The sequence below is a fragment of the Marmota marmota genome, unplaced genomic scaffold (assembly GCF_001458135.2).
Source record: "Marmota marmota marmota unplaced genomic scaffold, marMar, whole genome shotgun sequence".
Lineage (NCBI taxonomy): Eukaryota > Metazoa > Chordata > Mammalia > Rodentia > Sciuridae > Marmota > Marmota marmota.
In genome coordinates this window covers 183,820-206,946 of record NW_025999941.1, presented here as the reverse complement: position 1 = coordinate 206,946, position 23,127 = coordinate 183,820, and the positions used below count along the sequence as shown (strand labels likewise).

The 23,127-nt window shown below is 35.8% G+C and overlaps 1 protein-coding gene across 1 annotated transcript in view; it reads right to left on the bottom strand.

Moving 5' to 3' along the window:
• Positions 1 to 23,127, bottom strand: part of Znf385d (zinc finger protein 385D) — a 636,064-nt gene that overhangs the window by 487,022 nt on the left and 125,915 nt on the right. The gene's annotated exons all lie outside the window — the stretch shown is intronic.

Genomic DNA, 23,127 nt, shown 5'->3' with positions numbered 1-23,127 from the left:
AAAATTAGTTTTTGCTTTAATTTTCATTTAATTACTCATGATATCTAATATGCTTATGACCATTTGTTTTGTGATTTAGCTGCTTATCATTTCCTCCAAATTCTGTTGGAATCCTAATTGTTTTCCATTTTAATTACAAGAATTCTTAGGAATATATATATATATATATATATATATATATATATATATATATATATATTTATTTAGCAAAATATCACAAACACACTTCTGGATTTTTCACTGGGGTTTAGAAACTGTTAGACCTCTATATGTGAGATCTGTCCATCAGGCTCCCCAATGTGCAACTTCTTCTGTCCTGTCTGTTGGGGTGGCCATGTTTACTGTTGGGTCTGTCAGCATAGGGTATAGGGTATCTGTATTGAATGCTATAGATTCTAAATGGCTCCACTCTGAGTACAGCCTTCACATCTAGTCCTCCATTTTCTGAATTAAGCTCTTCCTACTCTATCCACTCATTGTTGTCCATCACAGAGCTCTGCTTTTTTAAAAAAAAAAAAGTGAAGCTCTTGGTGACTTCCATAATCTTTATTCAGGTCCTATCTTTACTACCTGTGAAAATAAACCCTCTAAATGCTAATGTGTTTTAGGTGTATACTGCCTTTTGCAAATTCTTGGTTTAAATGTAGTTTCCCAACCTCTCAAGTTTATACTCTTTTGTCTAGCCCCCATAGAAAGAAAAGAAAAGCATTTCATTTCTGTAGCACTTGCTTAGGAGATATTAAAAGAGGATGTCATGCTTCCTCATAATTATTTCTAGCCAGCTGAAGTCAATAAAGAACTACTACCTTTACCTAAGAGGGAGTCCTTTAAGCCAAACTTTCAACAGAGTGAATAGAAATCTTCCTTGAGCAATCAGCAATGGGACTTATTTTAACCAACTATGTGCCAGCAGTCACATAACTTCCTGTTCACAAGATTGCTTTTAATCCTTACATAGTATAACCACAATGGAATCCCCTCCTCTTCCAGGGCTTGAGATCCTGGTCTGACCCCTCATTAAATATTCAGTGGGGTTCCCCACCCAGTGATCTCTGTTCCCTTGGCTGGTTGCAGCCCCACATCCATCCCCACCCCTGAGATCTGGGGTCTTTGTTTTATTCTCTGAGACAACCTCCTTGATTCTTAGGCACATCATAGATTTAATAAAAAATCTTTATTGGGGGAAGGCATTAATAAACATAAACATGATGCAAAAATGTTTAATTTTGAGCTACAGCCTAATGTAAAACTTACTGAAATATGAAGGAAAATAGACAGGTATGGCTCTAAGGTAACAGGGCTCAAGTCCTGAATCCATCACTTTATGTTGGTTGATTTTGGAATCTCCCTGGACCTCGGTTTTCTCATCTTAAAACAGAGATAATTAGAGTAATTAAATAATTCAAATTAAAGTCCTAGCTTAGAGTTTGGCACAAAATAATCACTCAAAATGGTTGACTCATATAATTTATAATTATAAATTAAATGTTGAGGATTGGCATCAAAATTTTGTCATACAATAGTATAAAACATGGATCTGATGCTGAACGATTTACGGAACCTATCCATTACCTTTCACATGCAAAGATAAACTAAATGCTATGTAAAGAAATTTTGGAATCCAGAGATAAAATTGTTTGATATAGGGAAAGGTTGGTCTGTCTATAAGCTCATTTCTCAGACTTTCAAAGGGGCTTCTCACAATGCCTTACTTTCTCTTCCTCTCCCCTACCTGAACATATTTAGCAAACACAAAATCAAGATGACAGGTGGTTGGCTTCTTTATTTTCCAACTACATGTTCTTTATTGGACTACAAACTACCACAATGATCAAACCTGAGTATTCTATAATATTATCTCCTCTGCTGTCCAGAGTTTCCTCAGGTGTCTCCTTTCCTCCCTGTCTCTGTCTAATGAAGTGTAATAAAACATCTGTACAGGTCATGTGGGAAGCACACATTCCAAGCAGTACAACCTACAGGCTAGAGTTGAGAATATTCTATTTTTTCCTTTGAAAAGTTGCAGCGAACTCAATGGGGAACTATTTAGGTTTGGGGTAGCAGTAAAGTATCTTGGAAAAAAGTGGAAATGACTGGCTCTTCAAGTTCCATTCTGCTTCCTCATTACATCACTATCCCATGGCTCATCTTTTATGACTGTAATCATTATGACAGACTTGAAGCCTCCTGAGTCAACTCAGTAAACTAAATCATGACCTCTGTGTGAAACTTTTTTTTAAAAGTCTCACCAAATGATGGAAACTCTCTCGGTAGCTTTGGTTTTTACTGAATATTTTCAATTAACATAACTTCCAGGAAAAAGGCATAAATTCACATTGTTGGCTCAACAGAAACTTTTTCCAAACACTGGCAAATATTATACCTCGCCATTCATTTTCTTAACATTCACGAACTAAAACCATTCGTTTTCTTAATATCCACACAACTGAAATGAATATGGGGTCTATGAGAACAATCTATTTAGGCTTGCATAAAGATACTGCAGCAGTATAAGAAGAAATGAGAGTGGGCACACACACACACACACACACACATAATGAAAGCACATGTAATCTCCTGAAAAACAGTTACACAAAATTGTTTAAAATACATGACTTTTCAACGAGCTTTGCTGACCCATATTTGTAAAATCATGGACAAACAGGGGTGGGTCAAAATCTGAATTAAGGACAGGAGGATTCACAATTATTTCTGATTGAATTCCTTAAGGTAAAAATCAGACTGGAGTCCAGTTTATTTAATTCTGGGATAAGAGCTGCCTCTACCCCCATTTAGAAGACAATGGCACCAGAAAGCCTGATTTGAATCAAAATATTCCAGTGCTTTGCTTTGTAAATAAATACCTGGTACCTCATTCTTTGTTATGGCAAGGGTATTAGATTAACAATGACAACTTCAAATGCTGAATATTCGGTTTTCACACACTTTTACTAGGATATGTTTAATCCACAGCAGATGGAATTAATCTTAATGTTCATCTATGTCTATCTGTATATTGCTTCAAGTAACTACACAAGGATCTGTTTGTTCCAAATTGCAGTTTTTGATACATTTGAGGATGGGACATCTCAGTTTTTTCTTAGATTCATAAGAATCTAAGAAGCCTTAAAAACAGAGTCCAAATGTTTTCCAAATAGCTCATTTTATGGCATTTTTACTGTCATAACCTAGGCCAGAAGAAATGTGGGTCCTGTTTATTAAGTAGTTAGGTCCAAATATCTCAACGAATGTTCTAGAAATGAACTATATGATTAAATAATATGCAGTATATTAATTGAAAGTAAAAGATAATTTGAGAAGAAAACAAAAAAAAGAAATCACAATCACTTTCTAATTAGATGCACGTGCCCATTGACTCCACACAATTTCTCAACCTTTGGAGTAGACTGGAATTCTCCACCCTCATCTGTTCCTCACTGACCTCTGTAATGTACTTCTTTTTATCACATCAACTACTAAAAACTAAGATTTTGGAGAAAATAACATCATGAAAGGGATGCTAGCATGGCTGAATGCTGAAATTGTAAACATACACCAGAAAGTTATTTGTGCAATGTTTGACAAGCAGTGCAGCCTGTAAAATGTTTTAAACATCCAGGGATGTCCTTGTAGGTTCACTGAAATCCTTTGAACTGTCCCACACATGCATGGTATGGAAACCCGACCTTCAAACAACTGTGTTTTATCATGAAAAGTCAAGATATTTTATGGTCACTAACAGAAGTTTTTGTGTCTTATTCTTACAGGGCTGGGGCTTTCTGAGAAACTGAGGCAGAACAAAGGGCCCCCTTCAAACTCTGATTCTTTTGATCAAGTCAAAAAGATTTTAGACATGTCGCTCAGAGTAGCAGGCATGAGTTTGTTGAAGGGATAAGAAAAGGGAAAGGGGACACTCTAAAGGAAGAGAGTGGGTCCTCTCAGAGAGGGACAATGTGCCTCACCTGCAATCCAGTTTTATTGGGGATCTTTTGATCCACAACAGGATGATGTCAGACTTAAAAGTCCCCAATGCCACAAGTCACTCTGGACCATGCAGACGGATTCTGATTGGATTCTTAGCCACAAATCCTTATAGATTTATGGTTAGAAGGAATTATCCTTATTTCCCTGAGTTCTGGAATATGTTCTGTTGAATGAGTCACAAAGGTCTCTCCCTTCAGGGTAACTTTTGTTTTCTTATTGACATGACTGCAGGTCTGCATTTCTCCTACAGATAACAGGCAGTTTGCTGAGGAATGTGACATTTCCTGTCCACTCTAGCCAGGCAGAGCTTCAGGGGAAATTGCTTCTTGTAAAAGAAAGCATGTGGGGTTCAGCACAGCAGGACCATTTTATAGAATTATTCCCTTAACCTCTTGCTCCCCCCCACACACACACTTGCATCTCTCTGTCCCCTATCACTACTTCAAGTGGAATGTCATTGTGGAAAGCTATGACAGACTCTTTCCTTAAGAAAAGGAGAATTAGATGAAATCCCTCCTTTGCCAGCAACACACAAAACACTATTGGGAACTGACTTCCTACCCTTCTTGCTTGCTTTGTTTTAAACATGGCACAAGGGGAGGAAAGTGATATAGGAGATGACAGCTAAGGCTTTTAGCTTCCTATGAGGTGTAGAACAGGGCATGAAAAGAAGAACAAAACCAGATGAATAATGCAGATAACTACCCCAAGAAATGGGGAGAGGAATGGGACCTCTAGTCTCTGATATTCTCCCTCTCCATTTCTCCAAACTAACTAACAAATATGGTTCAACCATGTGATTTCTTAACCATCAGGGGCTGTCCAGGAAGTCCTCTGGATCCAGATCCATACCACTGGATCCAGAATCACCTCTATCAATTCCTAAGCCAGGGCAAGACAACACTAGTAGGTGGTGAGAAACTTAGCAAGAACTTGGACCTACCTACCTTTTCCAGTCTATTCCTAAATTCCCAGTCAGCCAGCTGCATAGGCTCATCCTAAGCTTTCACTAACCCTCATGAAACTTAGTGCTTTGGATCCCCTCATTAAGTTATGGTGGTTGAAGTGTTCACTTTGTCTTTATTAAATGTCCACTGCATGTCACTTCTGTAAGTAGCACATGCTAAATACTGTGAGAATGACTCAGAGATGGAACTCTTCTACAAGAGAGGAAGGAAACATTTTTGAGGTTTCCCACAAGTAAATGATCAATCAAGTTCACTCATCTAGTATCCTTGCAATGAGACTCATCCTCCTCAGCTCCAATGCAGCTGCAGAGATGAGACCTCCAAACGTCTCTTAATGAGACCAGACCTGGGAAAACTTGGACAGCCTGGTGGAATTTTTCAGTCATGCCAGAAGAAGGTTCCAACAAGGAGAAGGGAGTGTTTCCTACCATGCTAAATTATACTTGAATGTATCTGGAATCAGTATAGAGAAAAATCATTGATTTTCCAATACTTGCTTTATAATCAATAATTATGTAGTACATTTATAGTGCTCTTTTATAGTGTCTTAATAATACTGCCAAGTCTGAGCTCCAATTTTCTAATATTTATACTTCTTATTTTTTTTCTCTTTGCTAAATAAATTGACTAGAACATACATAGAGGAAATTTAGACTATTACTGTCCATAATGGAAACCCTTCTAGCATCGTACTATTAAGTGAATTTCTAACATGTACCAACTTAAAACATATAGATATTGATATAGTTCATATTTCTTTCCCATTTACTGTCAATTAAATATGCAATTTACTTTTCAGTGAGTCTGTATCTAAACAAGTTAATTTCACATTAAAGTGTACTCCATCATAGAAAAAAAACCTGCACTATAGTAGGAAACATAGTGCTTTACTGTTTTTTTTTAAACCATAGTGATGATGTGACAATAATAACTCAAGACAATAGTTATTTATGTATTTGTTACTTTATTTTATTTTAATAGTCAGCATTTGAATTTATGGCCTAGCACTGACTACTTATAAGTAAAAAAAAAAAAACAAACAAACTTACAGCTTGAAACTTTTATTTGAATGAGCTCATTTTAAAATAATCATTTAATATTAGTGTTCATGATAACAAGAAGTATTAGACAATTAAGTTTAACAAAAGTCTTTTTCTCTTGATCTCAAAGGCAAGCAACAAACAGGTCAAACCCAAATAAAATAAACAGAATACAAAATTGAAAAAAAATCCATTAATTTAATTTTGCCTCTTGTCAGCTATGCTGATAACATAAGGGGTGGTAGAAACTGTTTAAATGAGGTGATGAAATACCCCATTTGTTTAGATGATACAGTCCATTATTATCTTCAGTTTATCAAAGATAAATCAAAGTGAATGGTGAGAATACTTTATAGGCATATTTACGTAGGTGGCAGATTGCTAGAGCTCAGGAAAATTATTACAGCAGCTCTAAACAGTGGGTTTGAAAGATTTAGGTCTTTTTTCCTCCTATTTTCCATCTAGTATTTCAAACTATATGCTGGCTTTAGACATTCTCAGTGTAGCTATTATCAATTTACAGTATCTTGTTTGAATGTCTTTCAACCTATAGATAAGAATTAAGATTCTAAACCAAAATGAAATATTATTTCTGAAAGACAGTTATTAAAATACTGAGATAAAACTCTAATAATTGAATTTGACTCATAAACTTACTAAAGGTTGATTATTCATTCTTCATCTAGAAAGAAACTTTGTTTTTCTGTAGGATTTTATCTTTAAAATAACATGAATGTGTCGGGGTCAAATGTGAAACCATTGCTTTAAGAATCTGTGCAAATAGCTAGAGGAACATGATGAAGGCTGATTCAATTTATTTAACTTCCTAATATTTGACTGGAGAGAAAAACTTCCATATTATCATGAAGTTATTTCTACTTTCATTCTAAGCATTGGCATTAATTCTGTAAACTCTTATTTATGTGTGGCTTCTTTTACACACGTGGTAGTCCTTCTCGGTTTCTAATTGTATTATAGTAATAAGAAGGAGGAGGCAGGTTTAAAAATGATAATGTTCAAGTAGGGAAAGGAGAGGAAGGAGTGACCCACTGTACTGATCCAGTTGTAAGTATTTAACAGAGGACTAAGAAGTGACCTTGGGAAAACTAAATGCTTTCCATTATACTTAGCTTTCCAATAACTGGGAGTGAGTTCTTGGCCACTAGAGCAACATATTTAAAGCAATCAATAAGTTAGGGAAACTTGTTCACAGTGATGGATGTACCTTCTGCTCTTAAGGTATACATGTGCAATAGTAAAAAGTGATGCACAATTCTGGTAATTAAAGAACTATTATGCTAAGCAGTGTCTCTGGGAATAATGTTACAAATGATCTCAGAATAATAGTTCTGGTTTCTGAAAGAGAGATGCATTAGTGCAAATACAAATCCCAGGTCTTCAATGGAAGCACGCCTCAAGCAAGAGAATCTGTTTTATACTGTGGTCCACAGTATAAATGGGTAACCCATTTAGTCTTGATATTCTCTGTGCTAGCCTTAGGACCCTCAGTGCTTCCTGTATTTAGACTGTCCTTACCCCACAAGTTACCTAACTCAGTTGTGGTTCCCAACTATACTTTTCCCTTAATATTCCAGTTCTGTTTCAAAACTTCATTCTGGTTATGACTCCACAACAAATTTATTGCTTCCTGATTCCAAAGCACCAGGTCCTATCCCTTTGCTGAGCTTCATAAATCTTCCTACTTGAACAATGAACTCTCTTGGTGTTATAATAGCTCTCACCTGTGTCTGCAAATAGAGAACAATCTCCTAGGAAGGAAAAATCTCTCAGCTACAATCCTACAGAATGGCCTTAAATGTAATATTGCTCTTTTTCTACCTCTATAAGCTCACATGGCACAAGACTCCCTAGATCCCAGAGGACATGCATAAGATCTTGCTGGAAGGGTGTGCTACTTGGCTTAGCAATTACTGCAGGCAGTCTTCTGCCTCTGAATTTCACCATCTGGACCCCTCTTATTTCCATTCCATTTCTTCCCATATGGATTTCCCCTTATTCCTTGAAATCTGATGATGGGTTAGTTGGCTAACCAACATTGTGCACTGGTTTTCTTCCCGCTTTGGTTCTATTATCTAGCCCATAATTCTTCCCTCCAATACCCACTACCTACTCGACTGCTAAATAAAATGTCCCAGAAGTAGCTTCACTAGTTTCATTCAGTGTGCTAATGTACCACCAACACAGGGGTTCCAAAGCATACACTACTTGATGAAGCAGTTTGCTTAAATCAGCACCCTGCTTTTCAGATCATCTCTGGTGTGCTATGTCACACAGATACCCCCTTTTAATAAAGCTGTTAGAATTCTTTGGAATGGACATGTGCAGGCTAATCACTATCCAGCTTGAAAACCTGTGTTTCCTCATTCCTTTGCAAATTCAGTAGAACTAAGCCTTCTATATCATATCCTTTACTTACGAGTATTAGCTTGTACAAATAAAGGGAAATATCATTTTATGAGGTGATCACAATAAAAAGCCATATATTTTACAATTAGAGGCAGTGAACAGCGAAAATAGAGATTCAGCCAGAACATGACCATCATTGTCAAACAGATCAAAGTTCAAACTTGATTGAATGTATATGGTGCCACATTCCTGGGCACACATGTGGGATTAATAAACAGAGAGCTCCTATACTATTGATGTTATTATTCTCATTTGTTACTGACAAAAACTCTATGTACCTAATGCAAATGAAACAATTGCTTCCAGTCAATGAAAATGAACACTTTTACCTGTAATATACTCCCAGGATAGAACTAGATTCTATTGTCAAATTATATAATAACTGGATAAGCTATTTTTCCAAATTATTGCAGAGAAGTTTACAACTGAAATAAAAATTCCAATAAATATTAAGCTGGAGAGGAATGGCTTGGGATCAGCAATCAGAGAATTGGCTAAATATAAACCATAGATATTCACAATATTGTTTTTCTCTCCTAACAGAACAATATGCAAGGATATATATAATAATAATATATATATATATTTTTTCATTACAAATAATCCAAGGGAAAAAATCCATTCAAGGTAAATGAAACACTATTACATTTTCTGTAAGGGGAAAAAAATAAAAATCATAATGTTCTTCCTTTAAGGCCCTGAGATTTCATAATGCAGCATTACAAAATAATACCTACTGGGATTGCAACATAAAATACAGACTTCTCAGATTTATTGTTTTATTCCATGTAGCTAATAAAGTTACTTTTAAAGTGATTTTACAACCAATAGTTCAATAACACAAATGGTTTTGCTTTTAGAGAATCACAAATAACACAAAATATCCAGGACAGAAACCTAGAATACAGCGATTTACCATCCCTGTGTTTTCCTTCATTCAGAAGTCTATTTAAATTAGCAAATCAGAATGAAGTGCGGTGCTTCTAACATACAGGAAGGCATACTTCAAATAACAGGACTGAATGTTACTGTCAAATAAAAACAAATGAAGATGCTGAACGCATTTAAAGAAATGCAATTGTTCCTTCAAGAATTTTTTCCCCCATCTGTCAGGCCAAAATGATAAGAGAAAATAACTCATAAAATTGTAGAACATCACAGTGTTTCTGATCAAAGTAAAAAAAAAAAAAGAAATCTAATCACTATTTCCCCCATCCAGCTGAAAATGCAAGCAATGAACACTTTCATTTCAATGTGATATTTTTCAGGGTGCTGAAAACAACCCTCAGAGGTCCTCACCCTGTCCCCTCTCACTGGCGGGGATGCACCCAAAAGTCCTCTCAACACAGGAAGGAGACCTGTTGCCAACTGCCTCCTTTAATGGACATAGAATTGGATCACAGCTGGGTACAGAGAAAGAGCCTCTGGCTGGTGAGATTGCCTGGGACACCTAGAACAGAGGGGATTTTATTTAAAGGCACCCCATGCCCCAAAGGCAAATTGGACAGTCTGACTAAGAAAGAGAAAGGGGCCTGCAAAGCACCAGCAGACCCAGAGGGGGCAGAAGTTTTTCTCTCTTGCTGGGTTCTGGTTTACCAGCCTCTAGAAGAGCACCTACCTCACAAAAAGCTCTTGTTGATTAATTATTAGATGAGCAAATGGATGAACATGAGCTCACCTAAGGGAAGACTTACTCTTGCCATCAATTTGGCCAATGGAGTGTTTTTCAAAGATCCCTTTCATTGAAGCATGAAGGGCAGATTTAGGGCCATGAGAATTAGGCAATGTAAACACAGGCAGCAAATGTTTAAGAAGCTGTTATTGAAAAAAGCTGATTTGTATTTAACTATAGTCCTGGTGCAGGATGTAAAAAAAAAAAAAAATGGGGATTTCAGGTGTAGATCAATAGGTGAGGTAGTAAATGTTATGTGTATAAGAGGGGTCTAAGGCAGATTCTGGGCTATCAACTTACTTATGTAAGGGTGTGGATGGTGAGACTACTCATTCAGAGGGCAGCAAGGCAGGAAGCACATTTATGAAGAAAGATCTGTATGTGCTTCATTTTCTAGATGTTGATCTTGAGGTGCCTTCCGGGTATCATAGAAAAGGTGCCAAGTTGGTTGTTCAGAAATAGCAACATGAGCACAATTAACAATAGCTAAACTGTGGAACCAACCTAGATGCCTTTCAGTAGGTGAATGGATTAAAAAAATGTGACATGTATACACAATGGAATATTACTCAGCAATAAAAGAGAATATAATCATGGCATTTGTAGGTAAGTGGATGGAGTTAGAGAAGATAATGCTAAGTGAAGTTAGCCAATCCCCAAATGCTAAATGTTTTCTCTGATATAAGGAGACTGATTCATAGTGAGGTATGGAGGGGTAATGTGAGAGGAATAGAAAAATTCTAGATAAGGCAGAGGGGTGGGAGGGGAAGAGAGAGAATATGGGGTTAGAAATGATGGTGGAATGTGATGGACATTATTATCCATAATACATGTAAGAAGACATGAATTAGTATGAATGTACTTTGTATACAACCAGAGATATGAAAAATTGTGTTGTATATGTATAATAAGAATTGTAATGCATTGCACTGTCATATATATATAAAAAATAAATAGCAGCATGATGTTCACAAAGATGTTTGGTCTGGGTTTTAAATACTCTGTAGAGGAAAATAGGTTCCTTACCACTCTTTTAAGAACAGAAGGCCTGGAAATACTGACTTCTTTCAGATGGAAAGCAGCAACTCAACTCCCAGGAGGAAATGTGATCAATATTCACATTGGCTGCTGGCTAGTGCTGTTAGCTGGTAATGTGTCCTACTCCCTGTAGAAAGTTAGTTTACGGTACAGATGATAATTTTATTTTTTCATTTTATAGTTTCTTTGCTTAGCATATCATCTTATAGTTTCTGTGGTTTTAACATTGTATTTCCTGGTGAAAGAATATTTACATATACTTGGGAAATGTTTTATTATACAAAGATAAATTGACTTCCATGTTACAAGACATCCTGGGCTCACAATTAGTCTAATGTGTGAGGGGCATAGTAGTAATGACAACCTCCCTGTACACATGGTACACTCTTTGTAAGGGCATCTATAAAAGTGAGTGTTTTATAAATTATTATTTGGCAAACACTTTGTCAAGCATTAGTCTTTTGTTATCAGCAGTATCTTTTTCCAATAGTCCCATTATAGTTCAAAAAATCAAAATGATCCCAAGTGTTCTCTCCTAAGAGATTCCATAGAGTTTGTCAAGAGTGAAAAATGTTCATTACATTACATCTTGAGCAAACTAGTGTGTGTCATTTATAACTATGTCACAGTGATCATTCAGGAGAAATTTCTCATCTGTATAGAAGGTTACTGTTGTCTTTCATCCTTGTGGTGGTGCTGGGTCCATAGGAAGGTATGTGAATAGTGTTGGTGGTTTGCACATAGGTAGTTAAGGATAGGGAAGGGAAAGAGTTCCTACTACTTCTCCTACTCACTATTCCTTATGCTTACCAAATTAACATCCAGAAGTATCTACGATATGAACCTAGCTATTCATATAAAAAGCATTTAAACCTGAATTTTTGTTCTGAAAAACTATAACAACAAAAACACTCAGTGCCATTTGTAAAAAAACAAAATGAATGTTGCCTCCAGGAGTCCACTAGCTTCTGTATCCCTCTGCCTTTAAGGTATGCAAGAAATCTCTTTATGATAACTTTATAAGTTACTTCTCTTTGGTAATTAAAATGGATGCATGCCTAGAATTTCAGTGGTCCACATTTTAAAAAATATATAAATTAAAAGAATGGTTCTGGCAAAGATAACGATCAAGTAATGAGCAACTTCACAGCAAAACTTCAAGAACAAACTCAGAGCAATGTTAGAAATGAGCACTATTATTAAAGTTATATGTTATTATTGGGTACAAAATATTAAGAAGGCATTAATATAAAAGGGAGTACATATCACCTAAAATAATAAACCATATTCATTTAATTACAGGTAAAGTGTTCTGCATATATAACAAATGGTCAACAAATGCTATCTGTTTTAGTCAGATTTTTTGCTGTTATAACCAAAAATCCTGACAAGTAAAATTTTAGAGGAGGAGAAATTTATTTGGGGGATCACAGTTTCAGAGATCTTGGTCCATAGGTGGTCTGTTCCTTTGCTTTGGGCCCAAAGTAAGGCAGAAGACAATGGCAGAAAGGTGTGGTAAAGAAAAGTAGCTTAATATAGGACAATGGGAAGCAGAAAGAGACTCCTCTGTCAGGAACAAAATAAATACCCCAAAGGCACATCCCTAATTACCCACGTCCTTCAGCCACACCCTATCTGCCTAAAGTTATCACCCAGGTAATCCCTTTCAGAGAATTAATGCACTGATTAGGTTAAGGCTCTCATAATCCAGTCTTTTCCCATCTTGCATTGTCTTACACTTGAGCTTTTGGGGGATACCTTATATCTAAACCATAACATTCTGCACAATGGCCCCAAAAGCTCCTGCCCATTTCACAGTGCAGAAATATATTTAGTCGATTTCCATGAGTCCCTAAGGTCTTAATAGTTCCAAGACTGCCAAAAGTCCAAGTCTTAAGATTCCTCTGAGACACAGGACAAATTCTCAGGCTGAGTCCCTGTAAATATCAAAAGCAAGTTATATATATGCAATATATAAAGTCACAGAGTATATATTTCCATTCCAAAAGGAAGAAATAGGGGCAGATAAAGAAGGGATGGGACCAAAGCAAGACTGAAATCCAACTGGCAAACAAGTTCTAGAACTCCACATCCAGTATCTGGGGTATATGGCATTGTGATGTCTCTTCAAAGATCTTGTGTAGTTCTCCCATATGGCTTTTCTGGTTGCAGTGCATATGGCCTCTCTTGGCTGTTTTCTGATCCATTCCCGTAGCTTATTTTGGTGGATGTTCCATGGTAATGGCATCTCTGTATCTCAAGGGCCTCCACTGCAGATTTGACTTCCTCCTCACATTTCCATGGGTTGTTCTCTCAGGGGCTGTCTGCAAGGCCTCCAATCCCATTGGAATTTTCCTGGCCTCCCAGATCTTCCTTTGAAATCCTCGTGAAAGCCTCCATGACCACAACTACAGCATCCTGCTGAACCCACAAGATTTGATTGATGACAAGCCTTCAGAGTACCTGGATGACTGAGCATGGTGAAATTTTCTAGGCCCTTCTGTGAAAGCCAAGTACCTCGATGGTCCATTCTCAAATGAACTTTCTCTTTAACACCCTTGAGCATGAGATGGGTTTGGTTTTCTCAAATCTGGAGATGCCCTGTAGCCATCTTTCTTATTTTTCTGGGTAAAATACTTAGCAGCTTCTCTTTAGTGGCTGTATTCTCTTTTACTACTACAACTCCCTTAGGCCTAGTAACAGTTTTCTGGCAAACTGCAAGTCTTTCAAATTTCCTGCTCCTGATTGTCATAATATACTTGGTTAAAAGCCACCAGCGATATCCATTCTAATTCCTGAATGCTATGCTGCCTAAAAATTTCTTCCACCTGATTAAGAAGACCATCATCTTTGAATTGAATCTCACAGAAAGTCTCACATGAGCAGAATGTAGACAACTTTTTAGGCAGAACACACTACAAATGGACTTTAGTTAGATTTCCAATAAAGTATTTCTCCTCCTATAAAACTTCATGAGCCCAGTCTTTATTGTCCACATTCCTATCCACATTCTAAATCCTCTGAACTCCCCCTAGAATGGCCTGTTAAGCTCCACTTACAAAATTCTAAAGCTTTTCCAGCTTGCATTACTAAAATTTTCAAATTCCTACCACAAATTTCAAAAAGTTCCAAAAGCTTTTGAACCACATGGTCAGATTAGTCATAGCAACAACCCCACTTCTCAGTACCAATTTCTGTTTTGTCAAGTTTTCCACTGCTGTGACCAAGAGACCTGATGAGAACAATTTTAGAGGAGGAAAAATTCATCTGAGGCTATGGTTTCATAAGTTCTCAGTTCACAGACAGTTGGCTTCTTTGCTCTGGGCCCAAGGAGAGGCAAAAGACCATTACAGAAGACTGAGGAAGAGGAAAGTAGCTCAAAACAAGACACCTTTACCATGGACAAAATATATACCCCAAAGGCATGCTCTCAATGGCCCACCTTTTCTAGCCACACCCTACTTGTCTACAGTTACCACACAGTTAATCCTTATCAGAGAATTAATGCATTGATTACGTTAAGGATCTCACTACCCAATCCTTTTACATCTCAGGTTTCTTGTGTCATTTTATACACGAGCTTTTGGGGAACACCTCCTATCTGCACCATAACACTAGTTTATAATCTCTTATTTAACTCTTCTAATTCAATTTCATGCAATAGTCCATTTGGCTCACAAATTAATTTATAATCCTGAGTAAAGAAAGAATAAAATTCCATTAATCTGAATTTTTAAATAATTCAAGGTTAAGTTTAAACTCTTCCAAATGTGAAATAGAATTTTCTATCTCATTCTGTCTTTCATTAACAAAACTAGAAATAGTATCATTGCATGTGCAATAGAGTAAAAATATTTTTACAAATGCGAAAAAAAAAAGAAAAGAAAAGAAAAAGAAGAGTTGGGGGAAGGACCACCTGGGCTCTTCCTAAACATTTCCTTCCAAGAATATTTAAATATTTGTTTCACAGTAGTAGAAAGAAAGAAAAAGAAAGATGGAGGGAAAGAAAGGAGAGGGGGAGGGAGGATGAAAGGGAAGGAGGGGGAAAAGAAGAAATAAAGATTTCCACTTTTAAAGGTTTTGAAGTTACAAAATACCTTTTATGTTCAAAGGTGATTTCCATTTTTATTATAGACTATATATGGAGACTAGCACTAGGAGACTCTGAAACAGCCTGAACAACTATTGAACCTATGAGGATGCCTGAATTCACATATTAAGCAAATAAAATTAATACATTAGTGTTTAGGTTTATTTCATTCATTCAGTTAGTTAACCCTAAATCAGCTCCCAGCATGATATATTCTAAAGTTGGTATTAGAAACTGAAAGTATTGTCCCAATAAAATGGAAAAATTTTACTCAAACATAGTGAGAAAAGCATGAAGAAAAACTAGTTTTGACGAAGAGAGATGGTTTCTGATATTAGTACTGCAACTTAGTATTTTGTGTAACTGGTGATCAGTAGAAAAAGACCTAAAATTTCTTATTGGTAAGATGGGATTAAGGACAATTGATTTTGAATTTGTAACATGAATTAAAAATGAAATAATATATGTAAACCTTATGCCATATGTAAATATTTATCTATTGAAAAATTAAGTATTGAGCACACACTATTTCAAGTCACTATCCTAACAGTGTGGAATATAAGAAGACAGATATATTTGCTAGATATGTTCTTCTAGACAAGAAGAAAGCATCCAAATAGGCAAATGCATTTAGGAACCATACTTTTAGGAATACAAATTAGGAATATCCTTCAGAATAGCTGGCTTGTACTGTTCACAAGTGTCAAGAAAAGAAAGACAAGTCTCTAAAGGGTGGTTTCACAATAAAATACTAAAATAATGGGAAATTGGATGCAGGTGTATCTTGACATTGGAAAAGTAGCCAGAAATGATATTACTCATATAATTAATGAATTTGAATACAAAGTGTGGAATAGGTAAATATTAAATATTCAATTTTCTGATTTTGATTATTATTCCATGGTAAGAGGAAAGACACACCAATGTATTTAGGAGGAAAGGGGGAAAATGTTTCCAATAATCCTTGAATGGCTCAAAATATGGAAAGAAGAAAGGAAGGAAGGATAAAAGGGGGAGAGAGAGCAATAAAGCAAATGGGAAAAATGCAAATACTGAATGTATCTTGGTAAAGTCTAGTTACAAGTTCCTGAGTTTTTGTTTTCTGTGAGTTAGAAATTATATAAAGCTATAAATGTACTTTGAGAATGGAAGAAAGTTTTTTTTAACAAGTATTTATGTCTCTTTTCCCTTTCTTTACTGCCTCTCTGGAGTAAATTTTGCAGATTGCATTAGGAATTTCAGCAATAGAAACAGGCATGCTCTTGTAGGTGTTGCATATTGAGTAATGCAGTTCTACCTCAATGGATTTAAGGAAATCGATAATCTGCAATACAGAACTTTAGGTAGAATTATGTTTTGGCTTAAATGAGTTGGAAAATGTCCCTAAACACTTTACACAACTCTGAAAACTGGTGTTTTGTTTGGAAACAAATTCAACTTATAACAAATTCTGAAAATCATGTTGACATTTAAAAGCTAAAGAGCCAAACTCACTTTCATGATAACAACTGAGAGGAAAGAAGAGCTTTAGATAGCAAAGATTCATTTATTTGATTATTTAAGCATTTCTTGGATTAGATCAACATGGACTCTGCCATCACAACTGTTCGCTGTATTCACTTCCTGATTTCTTAAATTAATAGAATCACACATAAATGCACTGGTGTCAACTAGCAGACTTAATTTTGATTATTTTAGACTAAATATGCATGCACACACATATTAATACAGGAGTTTGTGCACATTTTAGGTTGGACAACCATAAATACAAACCCAAAAGAACACATACAAACAGACTGAAATTTTCTAAGTATGGTAAAAACTATTATTTCAAATAATCATGAAATAAAATTTCTAGCTTTGAATTGTGAAAAGTGGTACTTGGAAAATATGAAATCTAGATGACTGGGTTGGGGCTATAGCTCAGTTGGTACAGTGCTTGCCTCACATGCACAAGGCCCTAGGTTCAATCCCAGGATCCGTCCCCGGTTCCCCCTCCCAATCTAACGCTCTTTATTTTAATTGTTTTGTTTGGGTGCTGTTGGCTGCTTTTAATCTGCCCCTTCCCCCACCACACACACAGAGGCAAAGAAGATCTGGTCTGTTTAACTCGATTTTTTAAAATCCCATAATCAAGGCAAATGGTTTCTCCAAAATTTACTGTCCTATATGTTGAGAACAGCTTTATCTTTTATATCCATTTGAGTATTTATTTTTTCACATTGGATAAAAATGACCAAGCCCTGGACTTCACTTTCAGCTATGTTGAAGTATCTTATTGCAGACTGATAATTCTTCTAAGAAAAAAAAAAATCTTGAAGCAATTTTAGACAACAGATTTGAAAACACAACATTGCTACCGAAATAATTGATACTGAAGGGTCAGATCCTGATGAGAAGGAAAACTTACTGAGGTGAGCTAAATTTTCGGTATCCTGGTTTCCTCCATGAGGCATTTGATAATTCCTGACTTAGGCCAAGATGTAAGACAATAGGGAGAGGGGCAGGTAGAGTCCTAAAATACAGGGTTTTCCAGGGTTTCACAAAAATTGAAGTTCTGGTCTGTCAAAGCATCCAGGATTTGATTGACCAATATTCCAGTGATAAATGAGTATTAAAGAAATGAGACTGGCATGAAAGAGCAATTATCCAGTTGGGCCATTATCTTATTAAACTACACAGGACAGAATGCAAAGGAGCAAACAAAAAGTGTATGGAAAGAAGCCAAATACGGTTGAAGAACACTGTAAAGTAAAACAAGGAAGGTCATATTATAAATTCATCAAGATTATGACAACCATACACATATATGCACTCAACACAGAAGCACCTAAATATACATAGCCAATGTTAATAGATCTGAAGGAAGACATAAATGATAATAAAGAAGACTTCAACACCCCACTTGAAGCTATAGACACACAATCCAGACAGAAAATCAATGAGAAGCATCTGTTCTAAGAGACATGTACAAAACACTCCACCCAACAAAAAATGGAATGCACATTTCCCTCAAATGCACATGAAACATTCTCTAGGGTAGATCATATGGTAAGCCACAAAAACAATCTTAACAAATTTAAGATGATCGAGAGCATAACAGGTGTACTTTCTGACCATAATCATATGATGCTAGAAATTAGTAACAGGAGAAATTTGGAGAAATTCACAAATACATGGAAATTAGATAATACATTCCTGAATAACAAAGGAATCAAAGAATAAATTGAAAATTATGAAGAACTAGAAGAAAAAAATAAACAATACAAATACATCCACAAGTAATATAAATAGTAGAATTATCAGATAAAAAATTTAAAATGACTGTAATTAAGACCTTTAAGCAAACAGATGACTATGTTAAGAATTTAACAGAAAATAAAAAAGGGTTCAAAAGGAATTTTTATTTGAAAAATACATTAAAGTTCTTAGCTATCAAAATGGGAATCAGCTAAAGAGCAGATGAATGAGCTGGAAGATAAGTAGAAAATATCTATAAACCAAGATATTTTCTATTACTGTGAGTACAGAATAGCACAAAAGACATATAAACAAAAGGTAGTCACAAAAATCATGTTACTATATTGTCCATGCTGCATTATCCATAAAAGTCCAAAACTTTCCATCAACACTAGAACAGGCACATTTTTTGGTATGTTATTATAATGAAAAATATCTATAGTCTTGAAAAAAATGAACTCCTCACTTCAATGCACAACACTGATGAATCATTCAAACATAATATCAAATGACAAAGACCAGATGCAAGAGTGCATGTTCATTCATTCTAAATGGAGAAAAATCAAAAGCACTCCTTCAAAAAAACTGGAACAAGACAGGATGCTCTCTCTCACCGCTTCTATTCAACATAGTCCTGGAAACTCTAGCCAGAGCAATTAGACACATAAAAAAGAAATTAAAGGGATACTAATAGGAAAAGAAGAGTTCAAACTATCACACATTGCCAACAACATGATTCTATATTTAGAATATCCAAAAAATTCCAACAAGAAAACTTCTAGAACTCCTAAATTAATTCAGCAAAGTATCAGGATATAAAACAACACCCATAAATCAAATGTGTTCCTATACATCAGTGATGAATCTACTGAAAGATAAATTAGGAAGACTACCGCATTCACAATGGCCTCAAAAATAACAAAATATTTGGGAATCAATCTAATAAAAAATGTGAAAGAACTTTACAGTGAAACTACAGAACACGAAAGAAACAGATGATCTTAGAAGATGGAAAGATTTTCCATGTTCTTAGATAGGCAAAATTAATATTGTCAAAATGGCCATCCTACCAAAACCATCATAGAGATTTAATACAATTTCTATTAAAATACCAATGACATTCTTTATATAACTAGAAAAAGCAATCATGAAATTCATTTGAAAAAAATAACAGAGCCAGAACAAAGCAATCCTTAGCAAGAAGAATGAAGGAGGAGGCATCATAATATCAGATCTTAAACTATACTACAGAGTGATAGTAACAAAAATGGCATGGTATTGGCACCAAAACAGACACATAGACCAATGGCACAGAATAGATGACACACAGACAAACCCACATAAAAACAGATTATCTCATATTAGACAAAGGCACCAAAAACATTCATTGGAGAAAAGATAGCCTATTCAACAAATGGTGCTGGGAAAATTGAATATCCATATGTAGTAAAATGAAATTAAACCCCTGTTTCTCACTCTGCACAAATCTCAACTCAAAGTGGATCAAAGACTTAGGCACTAGAACAGACACTCTGCACCTAACAGAAGAAAAAGTAGGCCCAAATCTTCACCATGGCAGCTTAGTACCTGACTTCCTTAACAAGACTCCTAAAATGCAAGAAGTAAAATCAAGAATCAATAAATGGGATGAATTCAAACAACAAAACATCTCAGCAAAGAAAACAATCAATAATGTGAATAGAGAGTCTACAGAAAGGGAGAAAATCTATATGACATGCACTTCATACAGAGCACTTATCTCCAGGATATATAAAGAACTCAAAAAACTTAACACCAGAAAGCAAATAACCCAATCAATAAATGGGCAGAGGGACTGAACAGACACTTCACAGAAGAAGAAATACAGTCAATAAACAAATATATGAAAAAATGTTCAACATCTCTAGTAACTAGAGAAATGCAAATCATCTCACTCCAGTCAGAATCACAATCATTAAGAATACAAGCAACAATAAGTGTTGGCAAGGATATAGGGGAAAAGGTACAGTCATACACTGCTGATGGGACTGCAAATTGGTGCAACCATTATGGAAATCAGTATGGGATTCCTCAGAAAACTTGGAATGGAACCACCATTTGGCCGAGCTATCCCACTCTTCAGTTTGTATCCAAAGGACTTAAAATCAGCATACTATGGTGACACAGCCACATCAATTGTTAATAGCAGCTCGATTCACAATAGCTAAACTATGGAACCAACCCAGATGCCCTTCAACAGATGAATGGATAAAGAAACTGTGGTATATATACACAATGGACTATTACTCAGCCTTAAAGGAAAAGAAATTGTGGTATTTGCAGGTAAACAGATGGAGCTGGAAAATATCATCCCAAGCAAAATAAGCCAATCACAGAAAACTAAAGGCTGAATGTTTTTTTCTGATATGCTGATGCTAATTCACAATAAGGGTGGGTCCTAAGGAAGAATAGAGGTACTCTGGAATAGGCAGAGGGGATTGAAGGAAAGGGAGGAGATATGGGGGTAAGAAAGAAAATAGAATGAATCGGACATTATTACTCTATGTACATATATAATTATGTGACTGGTGTGATTCTATATCATGTAAAGAAACAGACGATCTTAGAAGATCTAATCCTAACCCTAACCCTAACCCAACTAGAAGAATGAGAAGTTATACTTCATACATGTATGATATGTCAAAATACATTTCTGTCTAATTAGAATAACAAAAAGTGCATGTTCAGGATACCATTTATGAAAAACTCAAAAACTGGACAAAGACAATTTATGAAACTATTAGAGAGGGTTAATTAGTAGGGGATAACACTATGGGGCTGTTGTGGTTACAGGTAATATTCTTCTTGACTCAATGGTGGTTATACAAGTATGTTTATTATATTGTGAAAATCCATTTAACTATCCTTCTCCTTATGATGCTACATATGAATTTTTAAAATGTTTTTGTTAGTGCCTTATACATAACAGTGGGGTTAATTTTGACATAATCACAAATGCATGGCATATATTTTGTTCCATTTCAGTTCCCAGAATTTTGGGGAAGATTGAAAAATTAAAGTTTGATGTGGTGGTAATGGTTTCGGAGAAGCTAATGTCAGTCACTTGTATTTCCGATGGCTAATAAAGTTCCTTTGGACACTGGTTACTTGGGGCTTGTAAGTATTGCAAAGAATTAATCAGAGAGAAAGTTAAGAAAATCATAAAAGTAGTAGAAGATTGTGAGAGATGGTGTGTGTTGGCAGATACACCTAAAAGAGCACTGAGTATCTTCACGTACCTTTAAAGATGTGAGCAGGAAATAGGCTACTTAAAAGTAAGCGAACTGGGGTTGGAGTTGTACCTCAGAGGTAGAGCATTTGCCTAGTATGTGTGAGGCACTGGGTTCAATTCCCAGCACCACATATAAATAAGCAAATAAATAAAGGTCTATCGATAACTAAAAAATATATTTTTAAAAAAGCAAGCAAACTATTGCACTGCTTTTCTAACAGTTTGGGAGACAAAGGGATAGTTTGTGTAGCCAAAAGCAAGCATCTGAAATACCAGATATTTCATAATGGCACTACTATGGAGTTCATAAATAATAAATTGAAATTTTTCCAGTCTTCCATTTTTAGAGAAATATTTAAATTATTGTTTTCACTTCTCCCCCTCTCCTTTCCCTGTCTCCTTTGCTATCTCCACCTGAAGGAAGATGTCCTATGCTTCTTTGGAGCCTCTTCAACTGTTCTCTGGTGCTCTTGATTAGTGTATTGATTCTAAGGCTCTGAGCAGGATCTGTCTTCTAGATGTTGATGTACATTTCCTAAATAGGCATCTGTGAAAAAGTACTGAACAAATGTTGCTTGTTTCTAACTAGCATGATCTAAATCAGGATTTAAATTAGAGCCAATGTTGTAGACTACTATATATGCTACATATTTGGCCTTCCCTCCCTCCCCTTTTCCTGGAAAATACCCCAGGAACTGTGCCATCACTGGCAAACATAGACTAGATGTGTGCGCCCTGGTATAACTTAAGCTCCTGCTAAATTTTCTTGGAGATTGGATGTTTCATCTGTGATCTGACACATATGTTTATGATCAGACCAAATCTGCTGTTGTCTCCAGACTCAGACTCAACTGAACGTTCGTAAAAGTTTCCACGTAGCTTCTTATCCAATTAATCTTTCATTAGTGCGAGGCATTTCCATTAATTGTGTCTAGAGAGAGCTCACTACAAATTTAATAAAGATGATCACAGATTGGTAAACTGATACCTAAAAGAGTCTCCTTGGTGTGTATGGCTGGATGGCATGTGAAAGCTATCTTAAGGTGTTTGGTATGGCCAAAAAGGTTTCTGACATCAATTCTAAAATTTAAAAAAAAAAATCACATCAGCACATATATGAGGAAAGCAAAATTTATGAAAAAACATGTTTGATTCATGTTATTATCTGAAATTGGAGTTTATAAGTTCATCTGATCTGTATACAGCTTATAGGAATCCAGGTTCACTGGCTTCCATGGGCTACCCACTGGCCATGGTGATACAGAGAACAGGGAAAAATAGTGATTGCCTCTGGTACAAGCCAGTCTTCTTCCAAAATGATCATTCTGACCAAATGACATGGGTGATGATTCATGTGCTCAGAGAATATTCTGGGCTAGATCTAAACATGATGAGAG